Source organism: Gorilla gorilla, chromosome 11 (genome assembly GCF_029281585.2).
Source record: "Gorilla gorilla gorilla isolate KB3781 chromosome 11, NHGRI_mGorGor1-v2.1_pri, whole genome shotgun sequence".
NCBI classification, from domain to species: domain Eukaryota; kingdom Metazoa; phylum Chordata; class Mammalia; order Primates; family Hominidae; genus Gorilla; species Gorilla gorilla.
In genome coordinates this window covers 13,573,815-13,588,460 of record NC_073235.2, presented here as the reverse complement: position 1 = coordinate 13,588,460, position 14,646 = coordinate 13,573,815, and positions in this window count along the sequence as shown.

Genomic DNA, 14,646 nt, shown 5'->3' with positions numbered 1-14,646 from the left:
CCATGTTCATACAGATAGCGGTGTAGATATTTCCACGTTTATAGAGATGGCGGTGTAGATATTTCCATGTTCATACAGATGGCGGTGTAGATATTTCCATGTTTATAGGGATGGCGGTGTAGATATTTTCATGTTTACACAGAAGGCGGTGTAGATATTTCCATGTTTAAACAGATAGCAGTGTAGACATTTCCATGTTTACACAGATGGCGGTGTGGATATTTCCATGTTTATGCAAATAGCAGTGTAGGTATTTTCGTGTTTACACAGATAGCGGTGCGGATATTTCCAAGTTTATACAGATAGTTGGGCAGATATTTCCATGTTTATACAGATAGCGGTGTAGATATTTCCATCTTAATACAGATGGCGGTGTAGATATGTCCATGTTCAAACAGATGGCGGTGTAGATATTTCCATGTACATACAGATGGCGGTGAAGATATTTCGATGTTTATAGAGATAGCGCTGTAGTTATTTCCATACTTATAGAGAAATCTGTGTAGATATTTCCATGTATATTCAGATATTTGTGTAGATATTTCCATGTTCATGCAGATAGCGGTGTAGATATTTCCATGTTCATCCAGATGCCGGTGTACATATATCCATGTTCATACAGATTGCGATGAAGATATTTCCATGTTCATACAGATGGCGGTGTAGGTATTTCCATGTTCATACAAATGGCGGTGTAGTAACTTCCATGTTCATAGAGATGGCGGTGTAGATATTTCCAGGTTAATACAAATGGCGGTGTAGATATTTCCATGTTCATAGAGATGGCGGTGTAGATATTTCCATGTTTGAACAGATAGCAATGTAGGTATTTCCATGTTTATAGAGATACCAGTGTGGATATTTCCATTGATATACAGATAGCTTTGTAGATATTTGCATGTTCATACAGATAGCGGTGTAGATATTTCCATGTTCATACAGATAGCGGTGTAGATATTTCCATGTTCATACAGATAGAGGTGTGGATATTTCCATGTTCATACAGATAGCGGTGTAGATATTTCCATGTTCATACAGATAGCGGTGTAGATATTTCCATGTTCATACTCATAGCGGTGTAGATATTTCCATGTTCATACAGATAGCGGTGTAGATATTTCCATGTTCATACAGATAGCGGTGTAGATATTTCCATCTTCGTACAGATAGCGGTGTAGATATTTCCATATTCATACAGATAGCGGTGTAGGTATTTCCATGTTCATACAGATAACGGTGTAGATATTTCCATGTTCATACTGATAACGGTGTAGATATTTCCATGTTCATACAGTTAGCGGTGTAGATATATCCATGTTAATACAGATGGCGGTGTAGATATTTACATGTTCATACAGATGGCGGTATGGATATTTCCATGTTCGTACAGATGGCGGTGTAGGTATTTCCATGTTCATAGAGATGGCGGTGTAGATATTTCCATGTTTATGCAGATAGCGGTATAGATATTTCCATGTTTATACAGATGGTGGTGTAGATATTTCCATGTTTATAGAGATGGCGGTCTAGATATTTCCATGTTGACAGAGATAGTGGTGTAGTTATTTCCAAGTTTATAGAGACTGCGTTGTAGATATTTCCATGTTTATACAGATAGCGGTGAAGATATTTCCATGTTTATACAGATAGCGCTGTAGATATTTCCATGTTTATACAGATAGCAGTGTAGATATTTCCATGTTTATAGAGATAGTGGTGTAGATAATTTCAATTTTATACAGAGAGCAGTGTAGATATTTCCAAGTTAATACAGATAGCGGTGTAGATATTTCCACGTTTATAGAGATGGCGGTGTAGATATTTCCATGTTCATACAGATAGCGGTGTAGATATTTCCATGTTCATACAGTTAGCGTTGTAGATATTTCCATGTTCATACAGATGGCGGTGTAGATATTTACATGTTCATACAGATGGCGGTATAGATATTTCCATGTTCATACAGATGGTGGTGTAGATATTTCCATGTTCATAGAGATGGCGGTGTAGATACTTCCATGTTTATGCTGATAACGGTATAGATATTTCCATGTTTATAAAGATGGTGGTGTAGATATTTCCATGTTTATAGAGATGGCGGTCTAGATATTTCCATGTTTACAGAGATAGTGGTGTAGTTATTTCCAAGTTTATAGAGACAGCGTTATAGATATTTCCATGTTTATATAGATAGCAGTGAAGATATTTCCGTATTTATACAGATAGAGGTGTAGATATTTCCAAGTTTATACAGATATCAGTGTAGATATTTCCATGTTTATAGAGATAGTGGTGTAGATAATTTCAATTTCATACAGAGAGCAGTGTAGATATTTCCAAGTTCATACAGATAGCGGTGTAGATATTTCCACGTTTCTAGAGCTGGCTGTGTAGATATTTCCATGTTCATAGATATGGCGGTGTAGATATTTCCGTGTTCATACAAATGGCGGTGTAGATATTTCCATGTTCATAGAGATGGCGGTGTAGATATTTCATTGTTTGTACAGATAGCAGTGTAGTTATTTCCATGTTTATAGAGATAGCAGTGTAGATATTTCCATTGATATACAGATAGCTCTGTAGATATTTGCATGTTCATACAGATAGCGGTGTAGATATTTCCATGCTCATACAGATAGCGGTGTAGATATTTCCATGCTCATACAGATAGCGGTGTAGATATTTTCATGTTCATACAGTTAGCGGTGTAGATATTTCCATGTTCATACAAATGGCGTTGTAGATATTTACATGTTCATACAGATGGCGGTGTAGATATTTCATATTCGCACAGATGGCAGTGTAGATATTTCCATGTTCATACAGGTGGCGGTGTAGATATTTCCATGTTTATACAGATAGCAGTGTAGTTATTTCCATGTTTATAGATTTAGCAGTGTAGCTATTTCCATTGATATACAGATAGCTCTGTAGATATTTGCATGTTCATACAGATAGCGGTGTAGATATTTCCATGCTCATACAGATAGCGGTGTAGATATTTCCATGCTCATACAGATAGCGGTGTAGATATTTTCATATTCATACAGTTAGCGGTGTAGATATTTCCATGTTCATACAAATGGCAGTGTAGATATTTACATGTTCTTACAGATGGCGGTGTAGATATTTCATGTTCGCACTGATGGCAGTGTACATATTTCCATGTTCATACAGGTGGCGGTGTAGATATTTCCATGTTTATACAGATAGAAGTGTAGTTATTTCCATGTTTATAGATTTAGCAGTGTAGCTATTTCCATAGATATATTGATAGCTGTGTAGATATTTGCATGTTCATACAGATGGCGGTGTAGATATTTCAAAGTTTATAGAGATAGCGCTGTAGTTATTTCCATATTTATAGAGAAATCTGTGTAGATATTTCCATGTATATGCAGATAGGTGTGTAGATATTTCCATCTTCATGCAGATAGCGGTGTAGATATTTCCATCTTCATCCAGATGCCGGTGTAGATATATCCATGTTCATACAGATTGCAGTGAAGATATTTCCATGTTCATACAGATGGCGGTGTAGATATTTCCATGTTCATACACATGGCGGTGTAGATATTTCCATGTTCATAGAGATGGCGGTGTAGATATTTCCATGTTCATACAAATGGCGGTGTAGATATTTCCATGTTCATAGAGATGGCAGTGTATATATTTCCATGTGTATACACATAGCAGTGTAGTTATTTCCATGTTTATAGAGATAGCAGTGTAGATATTTCCATTGATATTCAGATATCTGTGTAGATATTTGCATGTTCATACAGATAGCGGTGTAGATATTTCCATGTTCATACTGATAGCAGTGTAGATATTTCCATGTTCATACAGTTAGCGGTGTAGATATTTCCATGTTCATACAGATGGCGGTGTAGATATTTCCATGTTCATACAGATGGCGGTGTAGATATTTACATGTTCATACAGATGGCGGTGTAGATATTTCCATGTTCGTACGGATGGCAGTGTAGATATTTCCATGTTCATACAGGTGGCGGTGTAGATATTCCCATGTTTTTACAGATAGCTGTGTAGTTATTTCCATGTTTCTACAGATAGCAGTGTAGATATTTCCATGTTTATAGAGATAGTGGTGTAGATAATTTCAATTTTATACAGATAGCAGTGTAGATATTTCCAAGTTCATACAGATAGCGGTGTAGATATTTCCACGTTTATAGAGATGGCGGTGTAGATATATCCATGTTCATACAGATGGCGGTGTAGATATTTCCATGTTTTTAGAGATGGCGGTGTAGATATTTTCACGTTTACACAGATGGCGGTGGAGATATTTCCATGTTTACACAGATAGCGGTGCAGACATTTCAATGTTTACACAGATAGCGGTGTGGATATTTCCATGTTTATGCAGATAGCGGTGTAGATATTTCCATGTTTATACAGATAGCGGTGTAGATATTTCCATTTTAATACAGATGGCGGTGAAGATATGTCCATGTTCGTACAGATGGCCGTGTAGATATTTCCATGTTCATACGGATGGCGGTGTAGATATTTCGAAGTTTATGGAGATAGCGCGGTAGTTATTTCCATATTTATAGAGAAATCTCTGTAGATATTTCCATGTATATGCAGATAGCTGTGTAGATATTTCCATGTTCATACAGATAGCGGTGCAGATATTTCCATCTTCATCCAGATGCCGGTGTAGATATATCCATGTTCATGCAGATGGCAGTGAAGATATTTCCGTGTTCATACAGATGGCGGTGAAGATATTTCCATGTTCATAGAGATGGCGGTGCAGATATTTCCATGTTCATACAAATGGCGTTGTAGATATTTCCATGTTCATAGAGATGGCGGTGTAGATATTTCATTGTTTGTACAGATAGCAGTGTAGTTATTTCCATGTTTATAGAGATAGCAGTGTAGATATTTCCATTGATATACAGATAGCTGTGTAGATATTTGCATGTTCATACAGATAGCGGTGTAGATATTTCCATCCTCATACAGATAGCAGTGTGGATATTTCCATGTTCATACAGATAGCGGTGCAGATATTTCCATGTTCATACAGATAGCGGTGTAGTTATTTAAATGTTCGCACGGATGGCAGTGTAGATATTTCCATGTTCATACAGGTGGCGGTGTAGATATTTCCATGTTTATACAGATTGCAGTGTAGTTATTTCCATGTTTATAGAGATAGCAGTGTAGATATTTCCGTTGATATACAGATAGCTGTGTAGATATTTGCATGTTCATACAGATAGCGGTGTAGATATTTCCATGTTCGTACAGATAGCGGTGTAGATATTTCCACGTTTATAGAGATGGCAGTGCAGATATTTCCATGTTTATAGAGATAGTGGTGTAGATAATTTCAATTTTATACAGATAGCAGCGTAGATATTTCCAAGTTCATACAGATAGCGGTGTAGATATTTCCACGTTTATAGAGATGGCGGTGTAGATATTTCCATGTTCATACAGATGGCGGTGTAGATATTTCCATGTTTTTAGATATGGCGGTGTAGATATTTTCACGTTTACAGACATGGCGGTGGAGATATTTCCATGTTTACAAAGATAGCGGTGCAGACATTTCCATGTTTACACAGATAGCGGTGTGGATATTTCCATGTTTATGCAGATGGCGGTGTAGATATTTCCATGTTTATACAGATAGCGGTGCGGATATTTCCATGTTTATACAGATATTTGGGCAGATATTTCCATGTTTAAACAGATTGCGGTGTGGATATTTCCATCCTAATACAGATGGCGGTGTAGATATGTGCATGTTCGTACAGATGGCGGTGTAGATATTTCCATGTTCATACAGATGGCGGTGTAGATATTTCGAAGTTTGTAGAGATGGCGCTGTAGTTATTTCCATATTTATAGAGAAATCTGTGTAGATATTTCCATGTATATGCAGATAGCTATGTAGATATTTCCATGTTCATGCAGATAGCGGTGTAGATATTTCCATGTTCATCCAGATGCCGGTGTAGATATATCCATGTTCATACAGATGGCGGTGAAGGTATTTCCATGTTCATACAGATGGCGGTGTAGATATTTCCATGTTCATACACATGGCGGTGTAGATATTTCCATGTTCATACAGATAGCGATGTAGATATTTCCATGGTCATACAGTTAGCGGTTTAGATATTTCCATGTCCATAGAGATGGCCGTGTAGATATTTACATGTTCATACAGATGGCGGTGTACATATTTCCATGTTCGTACAGATGGCCGTGTAGATATTTCCATGTTCTTAGAGATGGCGGTGTAGATATTTCGAAGTTTATAGAGATAGCACTGTAGTTATTTCCATATTTATAGAGAAATCTGTGTAGATATTTCCATGTTCATCCAGATGGCTGTGTAGATATTTCCATGTTCATACACATGGCGGTGTAGATATTTCCAAGTTCATAGAGATGGCGGTGTAGATATTTCCATGTTCATACAAATGGTTGTGTAGATATTTCCATGTTCATAGAGATGGCAGTGTAGATATTTCCATGTTTATACACATAGCAGTGTAGTTATTTCCATGTTTATAGAGATAGCAGTGTAGATAGTTCGATTGATATACAGATAGCTGTGTAGATATTTATATGTTCATACAGATGGCGGTGTAGATATTTCCATGTTCGTACAGGTGACGGTGTAGGTATTTCCATGTTTATACAGATAGCAGTGTAGTTATTTCCAAGTTTATAGAGATAGCATTGTAGATATTTCCATTGGTATACATATAGTTGTGTAGATATTTGCATGTTCATACTGATAGCGGTGTAGATATTTCCATGTTCGTACAGATAGCGGTGTAGATATTTCCATGTTCATACAGATAGCGGTGTAGATATTTCCATGTTCATACAGATAACGGTGTAGATATTTTCATGTTCATACACATAGCTGTGTAGATATTTCCATGTTCAAACAGTTAGCGGTGTAGATATTTCCATGTTCATACAGAGGGCGGTGTAGATATTTACATGTTCATGCAGATGGCGGTGTAGATATTTCCATGTTCGTACAGATGGCGGTGTAGATATTTCCATGTTCATAGAGATGGTGGTGTATATATTTCCATGTTTATGCAGATAGCGGTATAGATATTTCCATGTTTATACAGATGGTGTTGTAGATATTTCCATGTTTATAGAGATGGCGGTCTAGATATTTCCATGTTTATCGAGATAGTGGTGTAGTTATTTCCAAGTTCATAGGGACAGCATTGTAGATATTTCCATGTTTATACAGATAGCGGTGAAGATATTTCCATGTTTATACAGAGAGCGATGTAGATATTTCCATGTTTATACAGATAGCAGTGTAGATATTTCCATGTTTATAGAGATAGTGGTGTAGATAATTTCAATTTTATACATATATCTGTGTAGATATTTCCAAGTTCATACAGATAACGGTGTAGATATTTCCACGTTTATAGAGATGGCGGTGTAGATATTTCCATGTTCATACAGATAGCGGTGTAGATATTTCCATGTTTTTAGAGATGGCGGTGTAGATATTTTCACGTTTACACAGACGGCGGTGGAGATATTTCCATGTTTACACAGATAGCGGTGTAGACATTTCCATGTTTACACAGATAGCGGTGTGGATATTTCCATGTTTATGCAGATAGCGGTGTAGATATTTCCATGTTTATACAGATAGCGGTGCGGATATTTCCATGTTTCTACAGATAGTTGGGCAGATATTTCCATGCTTATACAGATAGCGGTGTAGATATTTCCATCTTAATACAGATGGCGGTGTAGAAATATCCATGTTCGTAAAGATGGCGGTGAAGATATTTCCATGTTCATACAGATGGCGGTGTAGATATTTCCATGTTCATACAAATGGCGGTGTAGATATTTCCATGTTCATACACATGGCGGTGTAGATATTTCCGTGCTGATACAAATGGCGGTGTAGATATTTCCATGTTCATAGAGATGGCGGTGTACATATTTCCATGTTTATGCAGATAGCGGTATAGGTATTTCCATGTTTATACAGATGGTGGTGTAGATATTTCCATGTTTATAGAGACGGCGGTCTAGATATTTCCATGTTTATAGAGATAGTGGTGTAGTTATTTCCAAGTTTATAGAGACAGCGTTGTAGATATTTCCATGTTTATAAAGATAGCGGTGAAGAAATTTCCATGTTTATACAGATAGCGATGTAGATATTTCCATGTTTATACAGACAGCAGTGTAGATATTTCCATGTTTATAGAGATAGTGGTGTAGATAATTTCAATTTTATACAGATAGCAGTGTAGATATTTCCATGTTCATAGAGATGGCGGTGTAGATATTTCCATGTTCATACAAATGGAGGTGTAGATATTTCCATGTTCATAGAGATGGCGGCGTAGGTATTTCCATGTTTATACAGATAGCAGTGTAGTTATTTCCATGTTTATAGAGATAGAAGTGTAGATATTTCCATTGATATACACATAGCTGTGTAGATATTTGCATGTTCATACTGATAGCGGTGTTGATATTTCCATCTTCGTACAGATAGCGGTGTAGATATTTCCATGTTGATACAGATAGCGGTGTAGATATTTCCATGTTCATACAGATAGCGGTGTAGATATTTCCATGTTCGTACAGATAGCGGTGTAGATATTTCCATGTTCGTACAGATAGCGGTGTAGATATTTCCATGTTCATACAGATAACGGTGTAGATATTTCCATGTTCATACAGATAGCGGTGTAGATATTTCCATGTTTATTCAGTTAGCGGTGTAGATATTTCCATGTTCTTACAGATGGCGGTGTAGATATTTACATGTTCATACAGATGGCGGTGTAGATATTTCCATGTTCATAGAGATGGCGGTGTAGATATTTCCATGTTTATGCAGATAGCGGTATAGATATTTCCATGTTTATAGAGATAGTGGTGAAGTTATTTCCAAGTTTATAGAGACAGCATTGTAGATATTTCCATGTTTATACAGATAGCGGTGAAGATATTTCCATGTTTATACAGATAGCGGTGTAGATATTTACATGTTTATACAGATAGCAGTGTAGATATTTCCATGTTTATTGAGATAGTGGTGTAGATAATTTCAATTTTATACAGATAGCTGTGTAGATATTTCCAAGTTCATACAGATACCGGTGTAGATATTTCCACGTTTATAGAGATGGCGGTGTATATATATCCATGTTCATACAGATCGCGGTGTAGATATTTCCATGTTTTTAGAGATGGCGGTGTAGATATTTTCATGTTAAAACAGATGGCGGTGGAGATATTTCCATGTTTACACAGATAGCGGTGCAGACATTTCCATGTTTACACAGATAGCGGTGTGGATATTTCCATGTTTATGCAGATAGCGGTGTAGATATTTCCATGTTTATACAGATAGCGGTGTAGATATTTCCATCTTAATACAGATGGCGGAGTAGATATGTCCATGTTCGTACAGATGGCGGTGTAGATATTTCCATGTTCATACAGATGGCGGTGTAGATATTTCGAAGTTTATAGACATAGCGCGTTAGTTATTTCCATATTTATAGAGAAATCTCTGTAGATATTTCCATGTATATGCAGATAGCTGTGTAGATATTTCCATGTTCATGCAGATAGCGGTTCAGATATTTCCATGTTCATCCAGATGCCGGTGTAGATATATCCATGTTCATACAGATGGCGGTGAAGATATTTCCGTGTTCATACAGATGGCGGTGTAGATATTTCCATGTTCATACACATGGCGGTGGAGATATTTCCATGTTCATAGAGATGGCGGTGTAGATATTTCCATGTTCATAGAGATGGCGGTGTAGATATTTCCATGTTCATAGAGATGGCGGTGTAGATATTTCATTGTTTGTACAGATAGCAGTGTAGTTATTTCCATTATTATAGAGATAGCAGTGTAGATATTTCCATTGATATACAGATAGCTGTGTAGATATTTGCATGTTCATACAGATAGCGGTGTAGATATTTCCATGCTCATACATATAGCGGTGTAGATATTTCCATGTTCATACAGATAGCGGTGCAGATATTTGCATGTTCATACAGATAGCGGTGTAGATATTTCCATTTTCATACATTTAGCGGTGTAAATATTTCCATGTTCATACAGTTAGTGGTGTAGATATTTCCATGTTCATACAGATGGCGGTGTAGATATCTACATGTTCATACAGATGGCGGTGTAGATATTCAAATGTTCGCACGGATGGCAGTGTAGATATTTCCATGTTCATACTGGTGGCAGTGTAGATATTTCCATGTTTATACAGATAGCAATGTAGTTATTTCCATGTTTATGGAAATAGCAGTGCAGATATTTCCGTTGATATATAGATAGCTGTGTAGATATTTCCAAGTTCATACAGATAACGGGGTAGATATTTCCATGTTCATACAGATAGCCTTGTAGATATTTCCATGTTCATACAGTTAGCGGTGTAGCTATTTCCATGTTCATACAGATGGCGGTGTAGATATTTACATGTTCATACAGATGGCGGTGTAGATATTTCCATGTTCCTACAGAAGGCATTGTAGATATTTCCATGTTCATAGAGATGGCGGTGTAGATATTTCCATGTTTCTGCAGATAGCGGTATAGGTATTTCCATGTTTATACATATGGTGGTGTAGATATTTCCATGTTTACAGAGATGGCGGTCTAGATATTTCCATGTTTATAGAGATAGTAGTGTAGTTATTTCCAAGTTTAAAGAGACAGCGTTGTAGATATTTACATGTTTATAAAGATAGCGGTGAAGATATTTCCATGTTTATACAGATAGCGGTGTAGATATTTCCATGTTTATACAGACAGCAGTGTAGATATTTCCATGTTTATAGAGATAGTGGTGTGGATAATTTCAATTTTATACAGATAGCAGTGTAGATATTTTCAAGTTCATACAGATAGCGGTGTAGATATTTCCACGTTTATAGAGATGGCGGAGTAGATATTTCCATGTTCATACAGATGGCGGTGTAGATATTTCCATGATTTTAGAGATGGCGGTGTAGATATTTTCACGTTTACAGAGATGGCGGTGGAGATATTTTCATGTTTACAAAGATAGCGGTGCAGACATTACCATGTTTACACAGATAGCGGTGTGGATATTTCCATGTTTATGCAGATGGCGGTGTAGATATTTCCATCTTAATACAGATGTCGGTGTAGATATGCCCATGTTCGTACAGATGGCGGTGTAGATATTTGCATGTTCATACAGATGGCGGTGTAGATATTTCGAAGTTTATAGAGATAGCGCTGTAGTTATTTCCATATTTATAGAGAAATCTGTGTAGATATTTCCATGTATATACAGATAGGTGTGTAGATATTTCCATGTTCATGCAGATAGCGGTGTAGGTATTTCCATGTTCATCCAGATACCGGTGTAGATATATCCATGATCATACAGATGGCGGTGAAGATATTTCCATGTTCATACAGATGGCGGTGTAGATATTTCCATGTTCATACACAGGGCGGTGTAGATATTTCCATGTTCATAGAGATGGCGGTGTAGATATTTCCATGTTCATACAAATGGCAGTGTAGATATTTCCGTGTTCATAGAGATGGCAGTGTAGATATTTCCATGTTTATACAGATAGCAGTGTAGTTATTTCCATGTTTATAGAGATAGCAGTGTAGATATTTCCATTGATATACAGATAGCTGTGTAGATATTTGCATGTTCATACAGATAGAGGTGTAGGTATTTCCATGTTCATACTGACAGCGGTGTAGATATTTCCAAGTTCATACAGTTAGCGGTGTAGATATTTCCATGTTCATACAGATGGCGGTGTAGATATTTCGATGTACATACAGATGGCGGTGTAGATATTTACATGTTCATACAGATGGCGGTGTAGATATTTAAATGTTAATACAGATAGCGGTGTAGATATTTCCATGTTCACACAGATAGCGGTGTAGATATTTCCATGTTCATACATTTAGCGGTGTAGATCTTTCCATGTTTTGCAGATAGCGGTGTAGATATTTCCATGTTCATCCAGATGTCGGTGTAGATATATCCATGTTCATACAGATGGCGGTGAAGATATTTCCAAGTTCATACAGATGGCGGTGTAGATATTTCCATGTTCATACAAATGGCGGTGTAGATATTTCCATGTTCATACAGATGGCGGTGTAGATATTTCCGTGTTCATACAAATGGCAGTGTAGATATTTCCATGTTCATAGAGATGGCGGTGTACATATTTCCATGTTTATGCAGATAGCGGTATAGTTATTTCCATGTTTATACAGATGGTGGTGTAGATATTTCCATGTTTATAGAGATGGCGGTCTAGATATTTCCATGTTTATAGAGATAGTGGTGAAGTTATTTCCAAGTTTATAGAGACAGCGTTGTGGATATTTCCATGTTTATAAAGATAGCGGTGAAGATATTTGCATGTTTATACAGACAGCAGTGTAGATATTTCCATGTTTATAGAGTTTGTGGTGTAGATAATTTCAATTTTATACAGATAGCAGTGTAGATATTTCCAAGTTCATACAGATAGCGGTGTAGATATTTCCACCTTTATAGAGATGGCGGTGTAGATATTTCCATGTTCATACAGATGGCGGTGTAGATATTTCCCTGTTCATACAGGTGGCGGTGTAGATATTTCCATGTTTATACAGATAAAAGTGTGGTTATTTCCATGTTTATAGAGATAGCAATGTAGATATTTCCATTGGTATACATATAGCTGTGTAGATATTTGCATGCTCATACTGATAGCGGTATAGATATTTCCATGTTCGTACAGATAGCAGTGTAGATATTTCCATGTTCATACAGATAGCGGTGTAGATATTTCCCTGTTTATACAGATAACGGTGTAGATATTTCCATGTTCATGCAGATAGCGGTGTAGATATTTCCATGTTCATACAGTTAGCGGTGTCGATATTTCCATGTTCATACAGATGGCGGTGTAGATATTTACATGTTCATACAGATGGCGGTGTAGATATTTCCATGTTCGTACAGATGGCGGTGTAGATATTTCCATGTTCATAGAGATGGCGGTATAGTTATTTCCAAGTTTATGCACATAGCGGTATAGATATTTCCATGTTTATACAGATGGTGGTGTAGATATTTCCATGTTTATAGAGATGGCGGTTTAGATATTTCCATGTTTATAGAGATAGTGCTGTAGTAATTTCCAAGTTTATAGAGACAGCATTGTAGATATTTCCATGTTTATACAGATAGCGGTGAAGATATTTCCATGTTTATACCGATAGCGGTGTAGATATTTCCATGTTTATACAGATAGCAGTGTAGATATTTCCATGTTTATAGAAATAGTGGTGTAATTTCAATTTTATACAGATAGCAGTGTAGATATTTCCAAGTTCATACAGATAGCGGTGTAGATATTTCCACGTTTATAGAGATGGCGGTGTAGATATTTCCATGTTCAAAGAGATGGCGGTGTAGATATTTCCATGTTTTTAGAGATGGCGGTGTAGATATTTTCGTGTTTACACAGATGGCGGTGGAGATATTTCCATGTTTACCCAGATAGCGGTGTAGACATTTCCATGTTTACACAGATAGCTGTGAGGATATTTCCATGTTTATGCAGATAGCGGTGTAGATATTTCCATGTTTATACAGATAGCGGTGCGGATATTTCCATGTTTATACAGATAGCAATGTAGATATTTCCATGTTTATAGAGATAGCGGTGTAGATATTTCCATTGATATACAGATAGCTGTGTAGATAATTGCATGTTCATACAGATAGCGGTGTAGATATTTCCATGTTCATACAGATAGCGGTGTAGATATTTCCATGTTCATACAGATAGCGGTGTAGATATTTCCATGTTTTACAGATAGCGGTGTAGATATTTCCATGTTCATACAGTTAGCGGTGTAGATATTTCCAAGTTCATACAGATGGCGGTGTAGATATTTACATGTTCACACAGATGGCGGTGTAGATATTTCCATGTTCGTACAGATACCGGTGTAGATATTTCCATGTTCATACAGATAGCGGTGTAGATATTTCCACGTTCATACAGATAACAGTGTAGATATTTCCATGTTGATACTGATAGCAGTGTAGATATATCCATGTTCATACAGTTAGCGGTGTAGATATTTCCATATTCATACAGATGGCGGTGTAGATATTTCCATGTTCATAGAGATGGCGGAGTAGGTATTTCCATGTTCGTACAGATGGCGGTGTAGATGTTTCCATGTTCATAGAGATGGCGGAGTAGTTATTTCCATGTTTATGCAGATAGCAGTATAGGTATTTCCATGTTTATACAGATGGTGGTGTAGATATTTCCATGTTTATAGAGATGGAAGTCTAGATATCTCCATGTTTATAGAGATAGTGGTGTAGTTATTTCCAAGTTTATAGAGACAGCATTGTAGATATTTCCATGTATATACAGATAGCGGTGAAGATATTTCCATGTTTATACAGATAGCTTTGGAGATATTTCCATGTTTATACAGATAGCAGTGTAGATATTTCCATGTTTATAGAGATAGTGGTGTAGATAATTTCAATTTTATATAGATAGCAGTGTAGATAT